A 13,723-nucleotide genomic window follows, 5' to 3' on the forward strand; every position below is an offset into this window, starting at 1 on the left:
CTACCGGTATATGGGGATTTTACTATTCTACTCGGTGGTCGGTCTTGTTGACCCAAATTTTGTACGCTTGTTGGATAAAAATTGGCAAATAACTGAAGTCACAGCTAAATAAACTGACAAATACTGGACCTGCCACTGGAAACTCTATCCAAAAGAGTTTAAAATAGGAATTGACCAAACACTCAAATGTACTCTTTTGTAAGAATCTGTAAGTCGTTTTATTCAAAATGGCCACAGTAAACATTAATCTTCACATTTTTGTTTGTCCTTCACTCCACTTCTGTTCTATATTTAGGTTTTCATCCTGAGTGTGGACAGAAACGTCCACAGTAGGATACACATTGCCAGCAAAGCATTTCTGAACAACTTTGTCATGGTCTAGAGAGTTTATCTGATAAATCTTTAACACTCCATTGATCCACTACAAGTAATCTCATCCCTTGAAAGTGATTGCAGTTTCGCCTTAAGCTGTCAGGCAACAGATATTGTAAAAAAAAAAAAAAAAAAAAAAAAAAAAAGCAATCTTGTCTAAATATGAAGCTCCACAGAACAAGAAAAAAAGAAAAACTTCATGTCCTTGTTCAGTCAGACAAAGATAATGTTGGCTGAGAAAATTAAAAGTTGCCCAAAAACACAATGCAAAACAGAACCGGCGTGGAGTGAAAGCAAAAACACACTGTTTAGTTACAAGCAGCATCGGAACAGGTGCTGATTGCACAAATAAAGAACACCATGAAAACCAATTTAAAACACAAAATTATTATGCAAATTCATAAATCTCATATGAACAACCCCTTAGCCAACACTTCATGTTTTATGCAGTCGACAAACCTTGCCGTGATGATTTGGGTTTTCTTCAGCAAAAAAGTAGGTTTTCCTGAACGACGAAGGTGGTCTGAATTAAACGTCTGCAGTGGCTTTTTGAATGACTGGTCTGGGCGAGCAAACACCTGGCTGTAAAGTGAGCAAGTCATGAATAAAATCAGTCAGATCCACTTTGGTTAGACAAGATGTTAAAACAGTGGTGGTATAAGCCTTTTATAAGAAAACTTTGTTTAAATCCAGCTAAAAATGTGACAAGGCCACAAGGCAGGTAATTTAAATAAAGTAACATAACACTGGATATAATCACTGAAGGGTTTGGGCGCATGTTAAATTACCTCTAGTTTGTGTTGCCTATAAACAAACATTTGAACTGACAAACTTGTTGTTTTTTTCTCAATTTGACAATGTGTGTTCCTGTTAAAGCAATAAATCTGGTTAAAACTCTCAGAAATGAAATACATTTCAGGACGTTTCCATCTGGCTAAAGTGTTTGTTTGTGTGAGTGGTTTTTATGCTTTCACACACTACACATTAATGCATTTTTTTTAACATACAGACTATTATTTTTTTGCAAAGTTGTAGTAAAAGAAAGGACTATTTAGGACTTCACTATTGATGAGTTAAAATCTCTGTGTCAAGGACTGGGAAAAAAAATCTTTTTTCTTTTCTTTTAAATGAGAAATTTATCATGATGTTGTCATTTTTTGATATAAATATAATTACAGAAATCTTAATAATTAGAATTCCTACTATCAAAAAATAACTGATTTAGTTGGTTTTCCATGTTTTTATTCCTGGAGAGCAGATTTATGCTCACACTGTTATCAGTGAATGCAACACATTTGCTGCTTGGCATTGATTTTACACAAATTTGCCTTTTTTTGTGCCTTCCAAATGGAAAAATTTCACCAAATTTCCTTTGAGGTTCATTTCTCTCTCAGGAGGTTCCGTGTGTTTGTGAACTACACAGATGGGTTCAGTCAGCGGTAATATAGTTGTCCCTGAGGAAACTGTAATGTAATGGAGAACCTCTTATTCATCCATCTTTCTTTTTGCAATCCTCACCATTCCAGTAAAACCTTTTTAAATTGCCCACAAATGTCTATCCTTCTGTCATTCATTTGGTTTCTTTTGACCCTTCCGTCCTAACTTAAGTTTTCTATCCTTGTTGCCTAAGAGCAGTGACAAAAGTCATTTTTCCACTTAAAATTATTGAAATACTCCAAAAAAGTTTAATGAAAGTGAATATTATGAAGGTTATGCAGGTTAAATTATTAAGGGAAGAAAACACCCAAGTCTCCCTGGCAGTCTATGAAAGACATGAAATTGCCCTTTAAGCGTCATAAACAGCTGGTCCATCTTTCTCAGCAGAACTTGATTTCAACCCTGTAAAATAAAAAAAGGGTTTTTTCTTCACATTTTGGGATAAATACAGATCCATTTTTTTCTGAAGAATTTGTTCTATTCTGTCATTTTTGAGCGTTTCTCTGCATTTTTTTGTCTTTTTAACCCTCAGGCCGAATGTCGTTGTGTGCGTGTCCTTGGAGTCTCTGATTGGTTAATCCTTCTTTAGGTTTCAGCACACCTATACAGATCTTTTTATCTGTTATTGAAAGCCGTGTCACACGGCCACCACGTACATTTTGCACGTTTTCCACGAAAGAAAATTCGGTCTTTTGGTGATGAATTCATGATTTAACAAATTCATAAGTGTTTCTTGCATTCGTCATTCGGCCTTGTGTGCAGATTTTCCCAACGGTTTAGGGCGACGGCTTTTTACGTACATTTGGTTTTGAGCTGTTTAAAATGTTTTGGTCGGTTGAGAATAAGGCAGTTTACGTGAATTGTATGCATTTTAAACTTAATTATTATGCAAATCTTATGCAATTGTGAGTGATTTTTGCAAGATGCATACGCAAATGTATGGCTTTCCATGACCATTTCATGTATGTGTTCATCATCTTCGATGATATCTTTACCATGAAACATTTATCCAAGTGGCTCCACGAGTCTTCTAAAGATCTTTCAAGGTCATAAAGTGTTTTTCAAACAGCTACTGTTTATGTTCATTTGAATTATCTATTTTTATTGAATTATCAGGTGTGTCTTTGCTTAGACCTGAATTGCAACTCCTCATCTTAATGACTCAGACTTCTCCTTGAGTCATTTTTTCATGTTAAAGGAACTTTTCCATTAATAAACTGTACTTTTAATCATTTTTCTGCTATATTAACATCTTAATCATTAAATATTTCTAAAAATACTTCATTTCGGCTGTCATTCTTTTGTATATTTTATCTTTTTCACTGATGAAGCATGAGATTATCTTTCGCAAAGCGCCATGGAGGTCTATACGGAGAGAACAATGGGACCGGGAATCCTTTCTGCACGGCATTATTCATCATGACCTGGAACTGCATGCGTTTTTAAAACACCTCCCCCGCCTTCATTTTCTGTTTCCATCATTTCATCTCCAGCGTCTCTCCTCTCCATCACTCCTGGGTTCTTTTTCAGATCCCAGTCATGCATAAATGAGTGGAAAAATGTGCAGCACAACAGCAAAGCCTATTAAATGTATGTAAGCAAAAAAAGATGTATTTCTTTGTGTTTCCTTGAACGTTGAGAGGAAAGGCTGCTACCCTGTATTAAAAATGCAATCAGAAGAAGCTGTGTTGTAACCACCGGACTTCACAATTCCTCTGTAAAACCCGGTAACTGTGTGAAGCCTAGTGTCAACACTTTTAAGATGCTAAGAGGCATATGCTAAATAGAAAACAATTAGTTTTCATCTCATTGCAGATTTCTGGTTCTATTAGCCTGCAGAAAAGTACAGCCTATTTGAAATAGTCCAATTTTTAAGTCTCCCAGCATCACAATATTATTTGTAATAGTTCTTTTTGTTGCTGGTGAAACCTTTTTGAACTGTAAAAAACATGTGTGTTATTGTATGTACAGCTACCCATTTGAAGACATTCCATTGACTTTTTTTTGGATGATATGCAGCTTAACACTTTACCATTTCCTTAGAATGCAAAGCAAATATCATCAAATTTTTCACAATGGATTCTAGGCGCACCAAACCTTAAGGCGCATTAAGCCAGACAAAAGAGTCAAGGGATAACTCAGTACATCAGTCAGACTATATCAACTATGTTCACAGTAACTCTAGAACACACTACAAGGTAGCCATGTTAGCCTTGTTAGAGTATTTACAAGACCTGGAACTCCCAATCTTGTTTGCAATATGTATAAATACAGACTAATACTGCAAAACAACATCACTTTGACTACATTAACTTATCAACTTCCAGCCTTGTTAATTTCACGGAAATAAAAAAAAATGTTTTTTCCAAACCAGCTACATGATAGCCATGTTAGCATATCCACAATAAAACCCAACCAAACATTGGCGTCTCTGTCTCAAAATTACTTCAACATCCAACCACAAGACTCGAATACTCGGGTCTGATTGGCTGCTGGGTTTGCATTAAAAAGTGTTAATCCACAGTGATAATGAACACCTAAAAAAGAAGTTCTGGTCACAAAGCCTAAATGTTCTATATCACTGTGCTGGCTTCTTTAAAACAAACTTTAGCCTCATCATCTGGACAAAACCAAGCAGTAAGAGGGGAACTTTCTCTCTGAACCGATGCTTTAATTAACCCATCATGACGATCAGCATATATATCAATTTCCTTTGCCGCTGCAGTCGAGGTCGGTGGGGGCTCAGCTGGCCAAGGGGCACCATGTAACATATAGTCCGCTTTTTGGGAAAAAAGCGATCAACACTGAAAAAAATAACAAGAATTAAGTACTAAAAACTGATTAAATATTTATTGATTTTGTAAGTGACCATAGTATATGCAGGATAATGGCCAATGAAGGGTGCATTAAGTAAGTGTTAATGGTCGAAGAAGTGTGCATTACATGGTTACGCGACATGAAGCTGCCGCGAAGTGCATCAATTCTAATAAAGCACACCTTGAAGGCCATTAACTCAGTTATACCATGGTCACTTACAAAATAAACAAATACTCAACCAGTTTGTTTTTTGCTTTTTACAGCCCATCGTGTTGTGCATCCTGATTGGCAGTAGAGTAGTGTCAATGAATCTTCTTCTTGCCATGTCTTATGTACAGATTGTATTCAGATTGCCAAAATTACACAACCCTTTGATTGCTAGCAGTGTTACTCTGAATTGTTGGACTTTGAGAGAGTTTATACAAGTCTGAAATGCAAATGTCTGTCTAAGAAAGTGTATGACCTGTGTAGTGACAGATTTTCTTTAAATAAGCAAATGGTCTTACTAATTACTTCATTAATAATAGTAATAATAATACATTTTATTTATAAGGCGCCTTTCTGGGCACTCAAGGTCGCCGCACAACATGTATATAGTATAAGAAATAGAATAAACAGTTAAAACAACAACAATTTAAATACACAATTAAATAAAATGTATATAAAAACATGAAAAGGTTACTGTTAAAGTGAATAGACCATTTGGAAAAGATGAGTTTTTAGGAAGGACTTTAGGAAAAAACGTCCCGTCACTAAGATATGTTTTCTCTAATTAAGATTATTTTGCCATTGAAAAGCCTTCTTGATAAGATAATTTTTATTGCAGGATGGAAAATAATACATTTTTATTTTCAAAAACAGGACAAAAATTCTGTTTTTTCAGTACATTTGTAATATAATATAGCATTCAGTTTCCCACGACGTTTTCCTATTTGCTAGTTTGTACAATGAAAACATACTGAACGACTTTGTCCTTTTGTTGCAGACTCACTAAAGGGACTTGTGGGATTTGGCTGTTTGTTGATAAAGGCTGATTGTAGGAATGTAGCAGATAGATGTATTATCTCGGCAAGCATTCTGCAGTTCTGCTTTTCTTTTGTGCATCTCAGCCGAGGATTATCAGTCTCCACCTTCCACAGACGCCTTCTTAGTTTATCTCTTTCCCATTACGTCACCTTCCTTCTCTGCGTTTTTCCTGCTCTGAACCGAAACCAACCCCCGTTTTCCTCTGCTCAGCTTCTTCTATGAGATATTTCCAATTCCGACAAAACATTACTAAAATATCCCGGCTTATGTAACATTCCCCAAAAAGAAATTGTGGGAAGAGATGGTGCTTATCTCTAAGGAGAAAATGTTTTATTTACTTGAAGTGTGCCTGAACTGCACATTCTACCACGAAACAATAAGAGAATGAATCTGGGTCAGGATGGGCCTCTGAGGTGCAGCGCTTTTCCATGAGAGACGGCGAAAACCTCTCGACTGCTGGTGGAGCCGAAACGGGGACAACTCTGAGGAGATAATGAGCGCCACGGTGCTGATGTGTGTGCACACATCTGTATGCAGACTGCTGTTATTTATGAAAACACATTCTACTTTTAATGACCCAACAAGAAATCCCCTCCACTGATCACTAAAATCCATCATGAACTAAGTGGTACATTATTCAGGTCTTCTGGCATGAAATATGCCGTGCTGCGTACGTGACGCCACAAGTGGATGCAACAACAATAGCTCCTGTTACAATCACGCTGACAATGATTGGAAATGTCACAGCCATTAGCCGTGTAATCTCTTGCTAGCTCGACGTACCCGTTCCAGCCTGGGATGATGCAAGCCCTTGATAAGGAGCATGTGGGGGGATCAAGTTAGCATTTGCTGGGCGTGAGCTTTCTCATTTAGATTCTGTCAGGCTATTACTGAGGTATATAAAGAGGCTCTGATCCATTAGAGCAGCACAGCCAAGAGTTGAAGACTATAATTACACACTAATTTATCCTCCCATCCAGAATAGAACAGGCGAAGGATTGGGCGAAGTGAGAGAAACAGCAAAGGAGGAAGATTCTAAAAAGTCCTGGGCAAAGTGAGAGGTAGCACATGGTGAATTATTGTAAACAGCGAGCAGAGCTAGATAAGATGGGATGAATTCGAGCTCGCATCATTAAAGAAAGAGATATGGAGAGTGTTTGTTTTGAGAAATGCACTTTGTCGCTTCTTTTCTAAAGCAGTGAGGTGAGATGACTGGTATCTCCCTGAACATTATGGAAATGGTAGGAAACTATAGCTTTGCCTTCACAAGATCAAACATTTCAACAAGCAAAATTAAAAGCTGCGATTTTTCTTTTTCTTTTTTTTTTCAAAGAGTGTAAAATAGTCACTTCTCCAGAAAACTCAAGGAGAAAGATTTTATTCCATCTCTTTAAGAATGATTTACAAGAAAGTAAGTGTAAAACGCAGCAGTTTGTGACCCTCTTGGGAAATGTATTGATTTGCCATGTTTTTTCTCTTCCCTCAGTTGACACAAAAATAATTGCATTAATGACTTTTTAGTATCACAAGGCTACAAAGGTTGTAATTACAGTGAAAGAGATGGTGGAAGTGGTCCAACAATCTACAAATGTCCTCCAGGAGACCCGGTTCCTCCTATGAGTAACTTTTCCTGCTCTCTTTGAACTTCAACTGCAAATTTTACTCATAATTTTTACTTTAAAAGGCTAATGCTTTAAAAACCCACTCCAAGGAAAATTGGGTTTTTGGTGTTTTTAACATGTTCTTGTAGCATTTTTATTATGGAGGACATGTCTAGAGAAAATTGAGCCTAAAATTTCCTTTTTGAGTATAAGGGGTGGTGTAAAGTGTAAGGGGCGGGCCATAAGCTCCATTGTGATGCATCCACTTGCAGACTAATAGATCCATTCACGTCTTTGTTTTCCTCGTCTGATCTGGTACGGTTGATCTGTTGAGACGTTGAGCTACGTACAGCTACGTTGAGCTGTATGGATGAATAGCTCCAATATTGCTTACCATTTTGTTGCACTGTTAGTGTTATGTAGGGGTTGGGTGGAGCTGTAGGCTAGCAGAGGAGCACACAAACAAATGGATGATGGGAATTGGGGGACTTACTCCACATCAACAGTTCCACAACTTAGAGATGAATTTCAAATGAACTCCTGGCTCTCTGCAGAAACTATGTTCTAGAAAAATCACAGATTTTCTTTAATTTTAGCTAAAAACAGCATAATTATAGATACCAAAAAAAACCACTGGGAGCACTTTTACAATAGATTAAAAGACAGCTGGAGCAGGATTTAAAAAAATTCAGGAGGATCGTGGTTTAGCCGTCTCCCTTCTCCTGAGGAGGGAGCGGCAGGTCTCCATCCGTTGACCTTTAAAAACAGATTCCACCTTTTTGTTCATGGTGGTCTACCCCAACTCACAGACTTCATCATAATTCCCAGTCACTGCGTGCAGAAATGACTAAATGCTTATAAAAAGACTGAGTTTGGAGATCTTGGTCATCCAGAGTTGTCAGTTGTTTCACCTTCTCCAGTACTTCAAGGGCATCCAATATGCATTTCTGTTGGATCTTCATAGCTCTGACTTCCTCTGTTAGGAATTCAACTGATCTCTTCAATTTTGCTTCTTCCCAGTGATTCAAATTCTATAATGGATCTGTCTTTAGCCACTGTGGCGTCTTGTGGAGTCCTAAGGCCCGTACACACCGGGACGAATATTCGCCAGGCGTTATTCGCCAGCGTTTTTCGCCAAGTTTTTTGTGTTCACACCCAGGCGATTTTCGCTGACGGTGAGCCGAGCGAACATGCAATTTCATTCCCTGACATTAGATGGCGCTTAATGTAAACAGAAATACTCCTGTACACAAGGTGGCGCTGCGCAACTTTACGATTCTTAAAGTCGCTTTTCACTCAGAAGAAGAGAGCAAGTATTTACGCGCTTGTCAGAATAATACAAAGAAAACATGAATATTTCAAGCATCAGTAGCTCCAACTGGTACTTGGTAAGTGGATATTTTAGAATGTCCGTCATTATTTCTTTGCGGCAGTGTAGACGCTACTTGGCGTCTATTTTCTTCGCTGGTATGTGTGCTCAGCAAGGCAGTTTTGTGTTTGAGCGCCCCCAAGTTGTGTTTTACTGTAACTTCAGAAGCTCCAGACACGTGTGCAAAAGCGGCATTCTCATTGGTCGAATAGATTTCGACGCAACGCGTCGGAAAAAAAAAACGAACCCGAGGCGTTTTTTTTTTTTGACGCTTTGGCGCTTGCCGTTTTTTCGCGTCGGTGTGCACACTCTCATTGGTGCCCTTTGTTTAGTCACGAGGCGTTAAACGTCGGCGAAAATCGCCGGCGAAATTCGTCCCGGTGTGAACAGGCCTTTAGAGTTGACCTGGAACCAGAAGTCCACTTTTGTATGCAGTTCCATTATGACCAATGAACAATGCTTCTTGAAAACCAATGATAGAAAGATTTTTCAGCAAATATTCAAAAATTCAAAAGAACTTTTCAAAACTTTTAATATTTCAGTGTATTCAAAGCAGAAAAAAAATCACTTAGGCTATTTAGAATTTCTTTTCAGTATAGCTTTAAAAGTAGCTTCAAAAAAATATACATAACTTAGTTTAATTAGTATGTTGGAAACTTAGCCCAGCTAATTTTAACTTGTAAATACCGAATAAAAGACATGTCTGCAGTCATCAAACTCAGTGTTACTCTAGATAATTATTTATCTTTATGTGCACATTTGTATCATGATAGTCACTAACTTTAAGAAAAATAAATAAATTGTGTCGCTTGCTTGTTCCAGACCAGATCATGCCAGAAAAAGTCTTAAAAATGTTACCAAAATTAAAACGGTTTTGCTGTTTTCTTTGTGTTGTCCTGATTAGACAATACTGAATGAAGCACATTTTGCTGCCTGCGTATTTGATGTGCATAGCTAATAATTATGGGACGGCTGCAGAAAAATGCTTTCATCTTTGCAGTTGAAAATGATGAAAAAGAAAGTACAATAAAGCATTTGTCCCACTTTCTGTATTTTTAAGCGTCTCTTCTCCATCTGAAGGCTTATCAAAGCCAAAATGACTGAGAAGTTTCATGACTATCCCAAAAGTTACGAGCACAAAACATCTTGAAGTATACTCATGAAGATTTTTATAAAAAATTTATTTTTAATTAGGGCTCTGAGAAAGGTTGGAAGCCTGGATGAGGTTATCTGCCACAAGTCTGAGAGTCAGGCCTATATATGGAAAGGCAGACTGGTGGGGAGTCAAGTCCCTTCACAGCTAATGGGTCACACAGTCGGGAAGCGTCAGGCCGATAGTTGGCAGAACCTCCACACAGCAGCATCGCCATGGTGACCTGGACCACAGTTACTACTTTGACAGGAGGTCTTGGAGGTTAAGTAGATTCTGAATAGTGGCAACTGCATGACCTATCATTGCTGTGTATTCACGGAAAACTTAAGGGAATTTTGTTGAACTAACAATAAACAGCATAGATTTACTCACACTTTTTTGTAGCTATCGCACACAAGGAAATGAATACAGACTAACAAAATCCTGGCAGTAAAGATTAATCTAACTAAAATGAACATTTTATCTCTTTAATAATTAGTTAATATGTAGATCTGTGTGAAAACTAATTAATGAAGTTGGATTTAGTTGGATGGCCCAACAATAGCTAGGATAAGCTCCAGTATAACCCAGTGACCCCAAAAGGGATTTAGCTGATTTAGTGGATGGATGGATGGATGGATGGATGGATGGATGGATGGATGGATGGATGGATGGATGGATGGATGGATGGATGGTGCCTTTACTGTCTGACTCTAGTCATTAATGAGGTGCGACTACTTGCCCCTTACTCACCATGGGTGAATCTGTATACACAGGGTGTGTACAAGATACATATGTGCCCCTAGGACTCCCATAGGATGGCGACACAAACTACACTCTGATTGTCTAATTTCAAAGTGTTTAACAGTCAGGCTGCACACAAGGAGTGAGCACTTATCACTTGAACAGCACTAAAAGGCTCCTTGTGTCGTGCGAAGGATGCCTGAGTCTCACCTACTTCACCCATTTATGCTATGGTGTCCATTTATGCTATGCTATGCTATGGTGTATGCTAAGTGTTCACTGCTACCTGTCGTCCACAGTATTTCTATAGAAAAAAAATGTGCGTGAACATTTTTACTCTACATGATCACTGGGTGGTCTACGACCTTTATTTTTCATGTGGGCCACCAACGTGCTCCCTACAGGTTTGCCCGTGTTTCACCAGCAGATTTAAGGATAGTCGTGACTAAAGGCACAAGGTCTGTGAAGAGCTTGAATGAGCTTTCAAACTTGACTAAGCAGAGCAGAAAACAGATGAGCAGACCAAACCGCCCTAAAGTAAATCCGTTCTTGACTAAAACAATCAAAGCTGTAATCCCTCTTCACCTATTTGTCAGGATAATAGGCTTATAAATAGACACTGTGGGACATTTAACGCCTGCCATCTCTAACTGTTAGCATCAGTAAAGATGTCAAGTTGAAGTTTTTTTTTTTTGATCATGCTGCAGAGACTAAGCAACATTAGCATTCATGCATGTCTGCCACTCGGGATCCGTGATATTTACTGACTTTTCTTTAGCTTTGTTTACCAGATCCTCGGGGAGATGGAGCTATAGTCTACTGTGAGGTGCTGAGCAGCCAGTGAGCAGCGGATGGTGTCCCTGAAAACAGGCGGAACTGACAGAACAGTGTAGCTGGGATGAAGCTTTAGATTGAACAATGAGCTGGAACTTATACGTTATTTAAAGCCATCCTTGTAAAGGTTCATTACCATAAAAAAAACCTGTAAACGGCTGTAAAATTGTACTTATTTTCAATATATTTATACCAGTAGAGGGAGTAGGTTTATTCCTAACTCTGTTTATTTCACACATCATCTCTGCTCTCATGCGACATTCAAAAGATTCAAGGTGCCATTGGCTTTCCTGCAGTAGCACTGTTGATCAGATGGGCTCAAAGGTGCAAACCCGAAAGCTGCATTATGTCCTAAAATTCCCAAACCTTTTTTTTTACCCGCAATCAACAATCAAAGCGTCCTCTTTGGAGCTGCTTTGCTTTCAGAAACTTTAAATAATTCATTCCTTCAAAGTAGCTTTTAGATTTTATTGTTGTCTCCTGTTTCTGCTAAAAAATTCAATTAAAACTATTAGCAAGAACAGCAGTCAGGGCGACTTCTGCAAGGCAAGAAACTTTTCTGCCTTTGCTTCATTTTTATTATACAAATAGAAGTAGCTACAAATAAAGACGTAGTCATGTAGAATAGAGCATCTTATAAGAAAATGTTGATTTTACTTTTTGCAAATGAGTCTTTAAACTCTTAAAGACCCACTTCAATCATCTTTTGTTCTATTTAAAAAGTCTTCCCAATCAGTGCCTGTGTCAAGGTCATCTTGATGCTCTGCTCCTGACTCCACCAGCTGGGACCAATTCACCTCATCTCCATTTCCGGGTGAGCTATTCCCAGTGCTAGCTGTGTGACTGCTGTCCTCTTGTTTGGCATTAGCCTTACTACTATTGCTTACTCTAAGGGTTATCTGGGTTAATATTCACATCTAGTACCTTTTATTAGCGAATTCACCACTGTTAAACCGCTTGCTGTTCACTTTTCTCATTTTGCTAAATAAACCACTTCTCTTTACTTAAACACCGCTAGCCTTAGCTTAGAACCTAGTATGGCCACCACCACTCCTTCCGCCTCTCCTCCTCTCTCCTGCCCCATGTGCCATATGTTTAGTGATGATCCTGCCTCCTTTAGTGAAGATAGGGGTAGGTGTGTTAAGTGTAGTCTTGTGTTAGACTTGGAGGCCAGGCTGGAGCAGTTAGAAGCGCGGCTCCGCACAGTGGAAGCTAAGCCGGCTAGTCAGGTCGTTACTCGTAGCGCGGGCCGCGCTACCAGGGCTAACTTAGCTAGCACCCCAGCGCCCTCCCAACAGCCGGGAGACAGTCAGGGGTTTGTACCGGTTGGGAGGAAACATAGTGCTAAACGCAAAAACTTAGAGCACCCGAGACTCCACGTTAGTAATAGGTTCTCCCCCCTCAGCGACACACCCGCTGAACACTCAACTCTGGTTATAGGCTCTTCTGAAGTTAGAAACGTGGAGCTCCCAGCGGCTACTGTCAGGTGTTATCCGGGGGCCAGAGTTGGTGACATCGAGGGGAACCTTAGGATGTTAGCTCAGAGTAAGTCCAGGTTCCGTCGAGTCGTGATTCACGCAGGCGGTAATGATGCCCGACGGAGACAGTCAGAGGTGGTTAAGTTAAACGTAACTTCGGTGTGTAAACTGGCTAAGACGATGTCCGACACTGTAATTTTCTCTGGTCCCCTGCCGAACTTAGTCAATGATGAAATGTACAGCCGCTTTTCATCATTTAACCGCTGGCTTTCTAGATGGTGCCCAGAAAACGGCGTTGGTTTTGTGGATAACTGGAGCGCGTTTTGGGGGAAGCCCGGTCTCATGCGGAGAGACGGCGTCCATCCCACTCGGGACGGTGCCGCTCTTCTTTCTAGAAACATTTCTGCTAGCCTTAGTCTGTTAACCTGACAATCCAGAGACGAGACCCGGGCGCAGAGCAGCAGTGTAAAACGCTCCTCTGAGCCTCCCTTAGGGTTAGTGCCGGTGCAAAACCCATGCAGGGAAAGTCAAGCAGGTCCTAGCTTTAGCTTATGTGCTGAAAGACAAATGAAAGGAGCGCGTCATAGAAACCTTACAGTGACAGACAGCAGTTCTCACAAGCAGAATTATGATGTCATTAAATGCGGTTTATTAAACATTCGATCCATTTCCTCCAAGTCCCTCTTAGTCAACGAGTTAATTACTGATAACAATCTTAGTCTTTTAGCCTTAACAGAAACTTGGCTCCATCAGGATGACTATGTTAGATTGAATGAAGCAACCCCCCCCACTTATGCTAACTATCAGAAATCCAGGATTTCAGGGAAAGGAGGTGGTTTGGCAGTAATATCACAGTCTAGCTTACTTCTCAGCCCTAAAGTTAAAAATGCTTATAATTCATTTGAAAGCATCA

This window comes from Oryzias latipes, chromosome 12 (genome assembly GCF_002234675.1).
Source record: "Oryzias latipes chromosome 12, ASM223467v1".
Taxonomy (NCBI): domain Eukaryota; kingdom Metazoa; phylum Chordata; class Actinopteri; order Beloniformes; family Adrianichthyidae; genus Oryzias; species Oryzias latipes.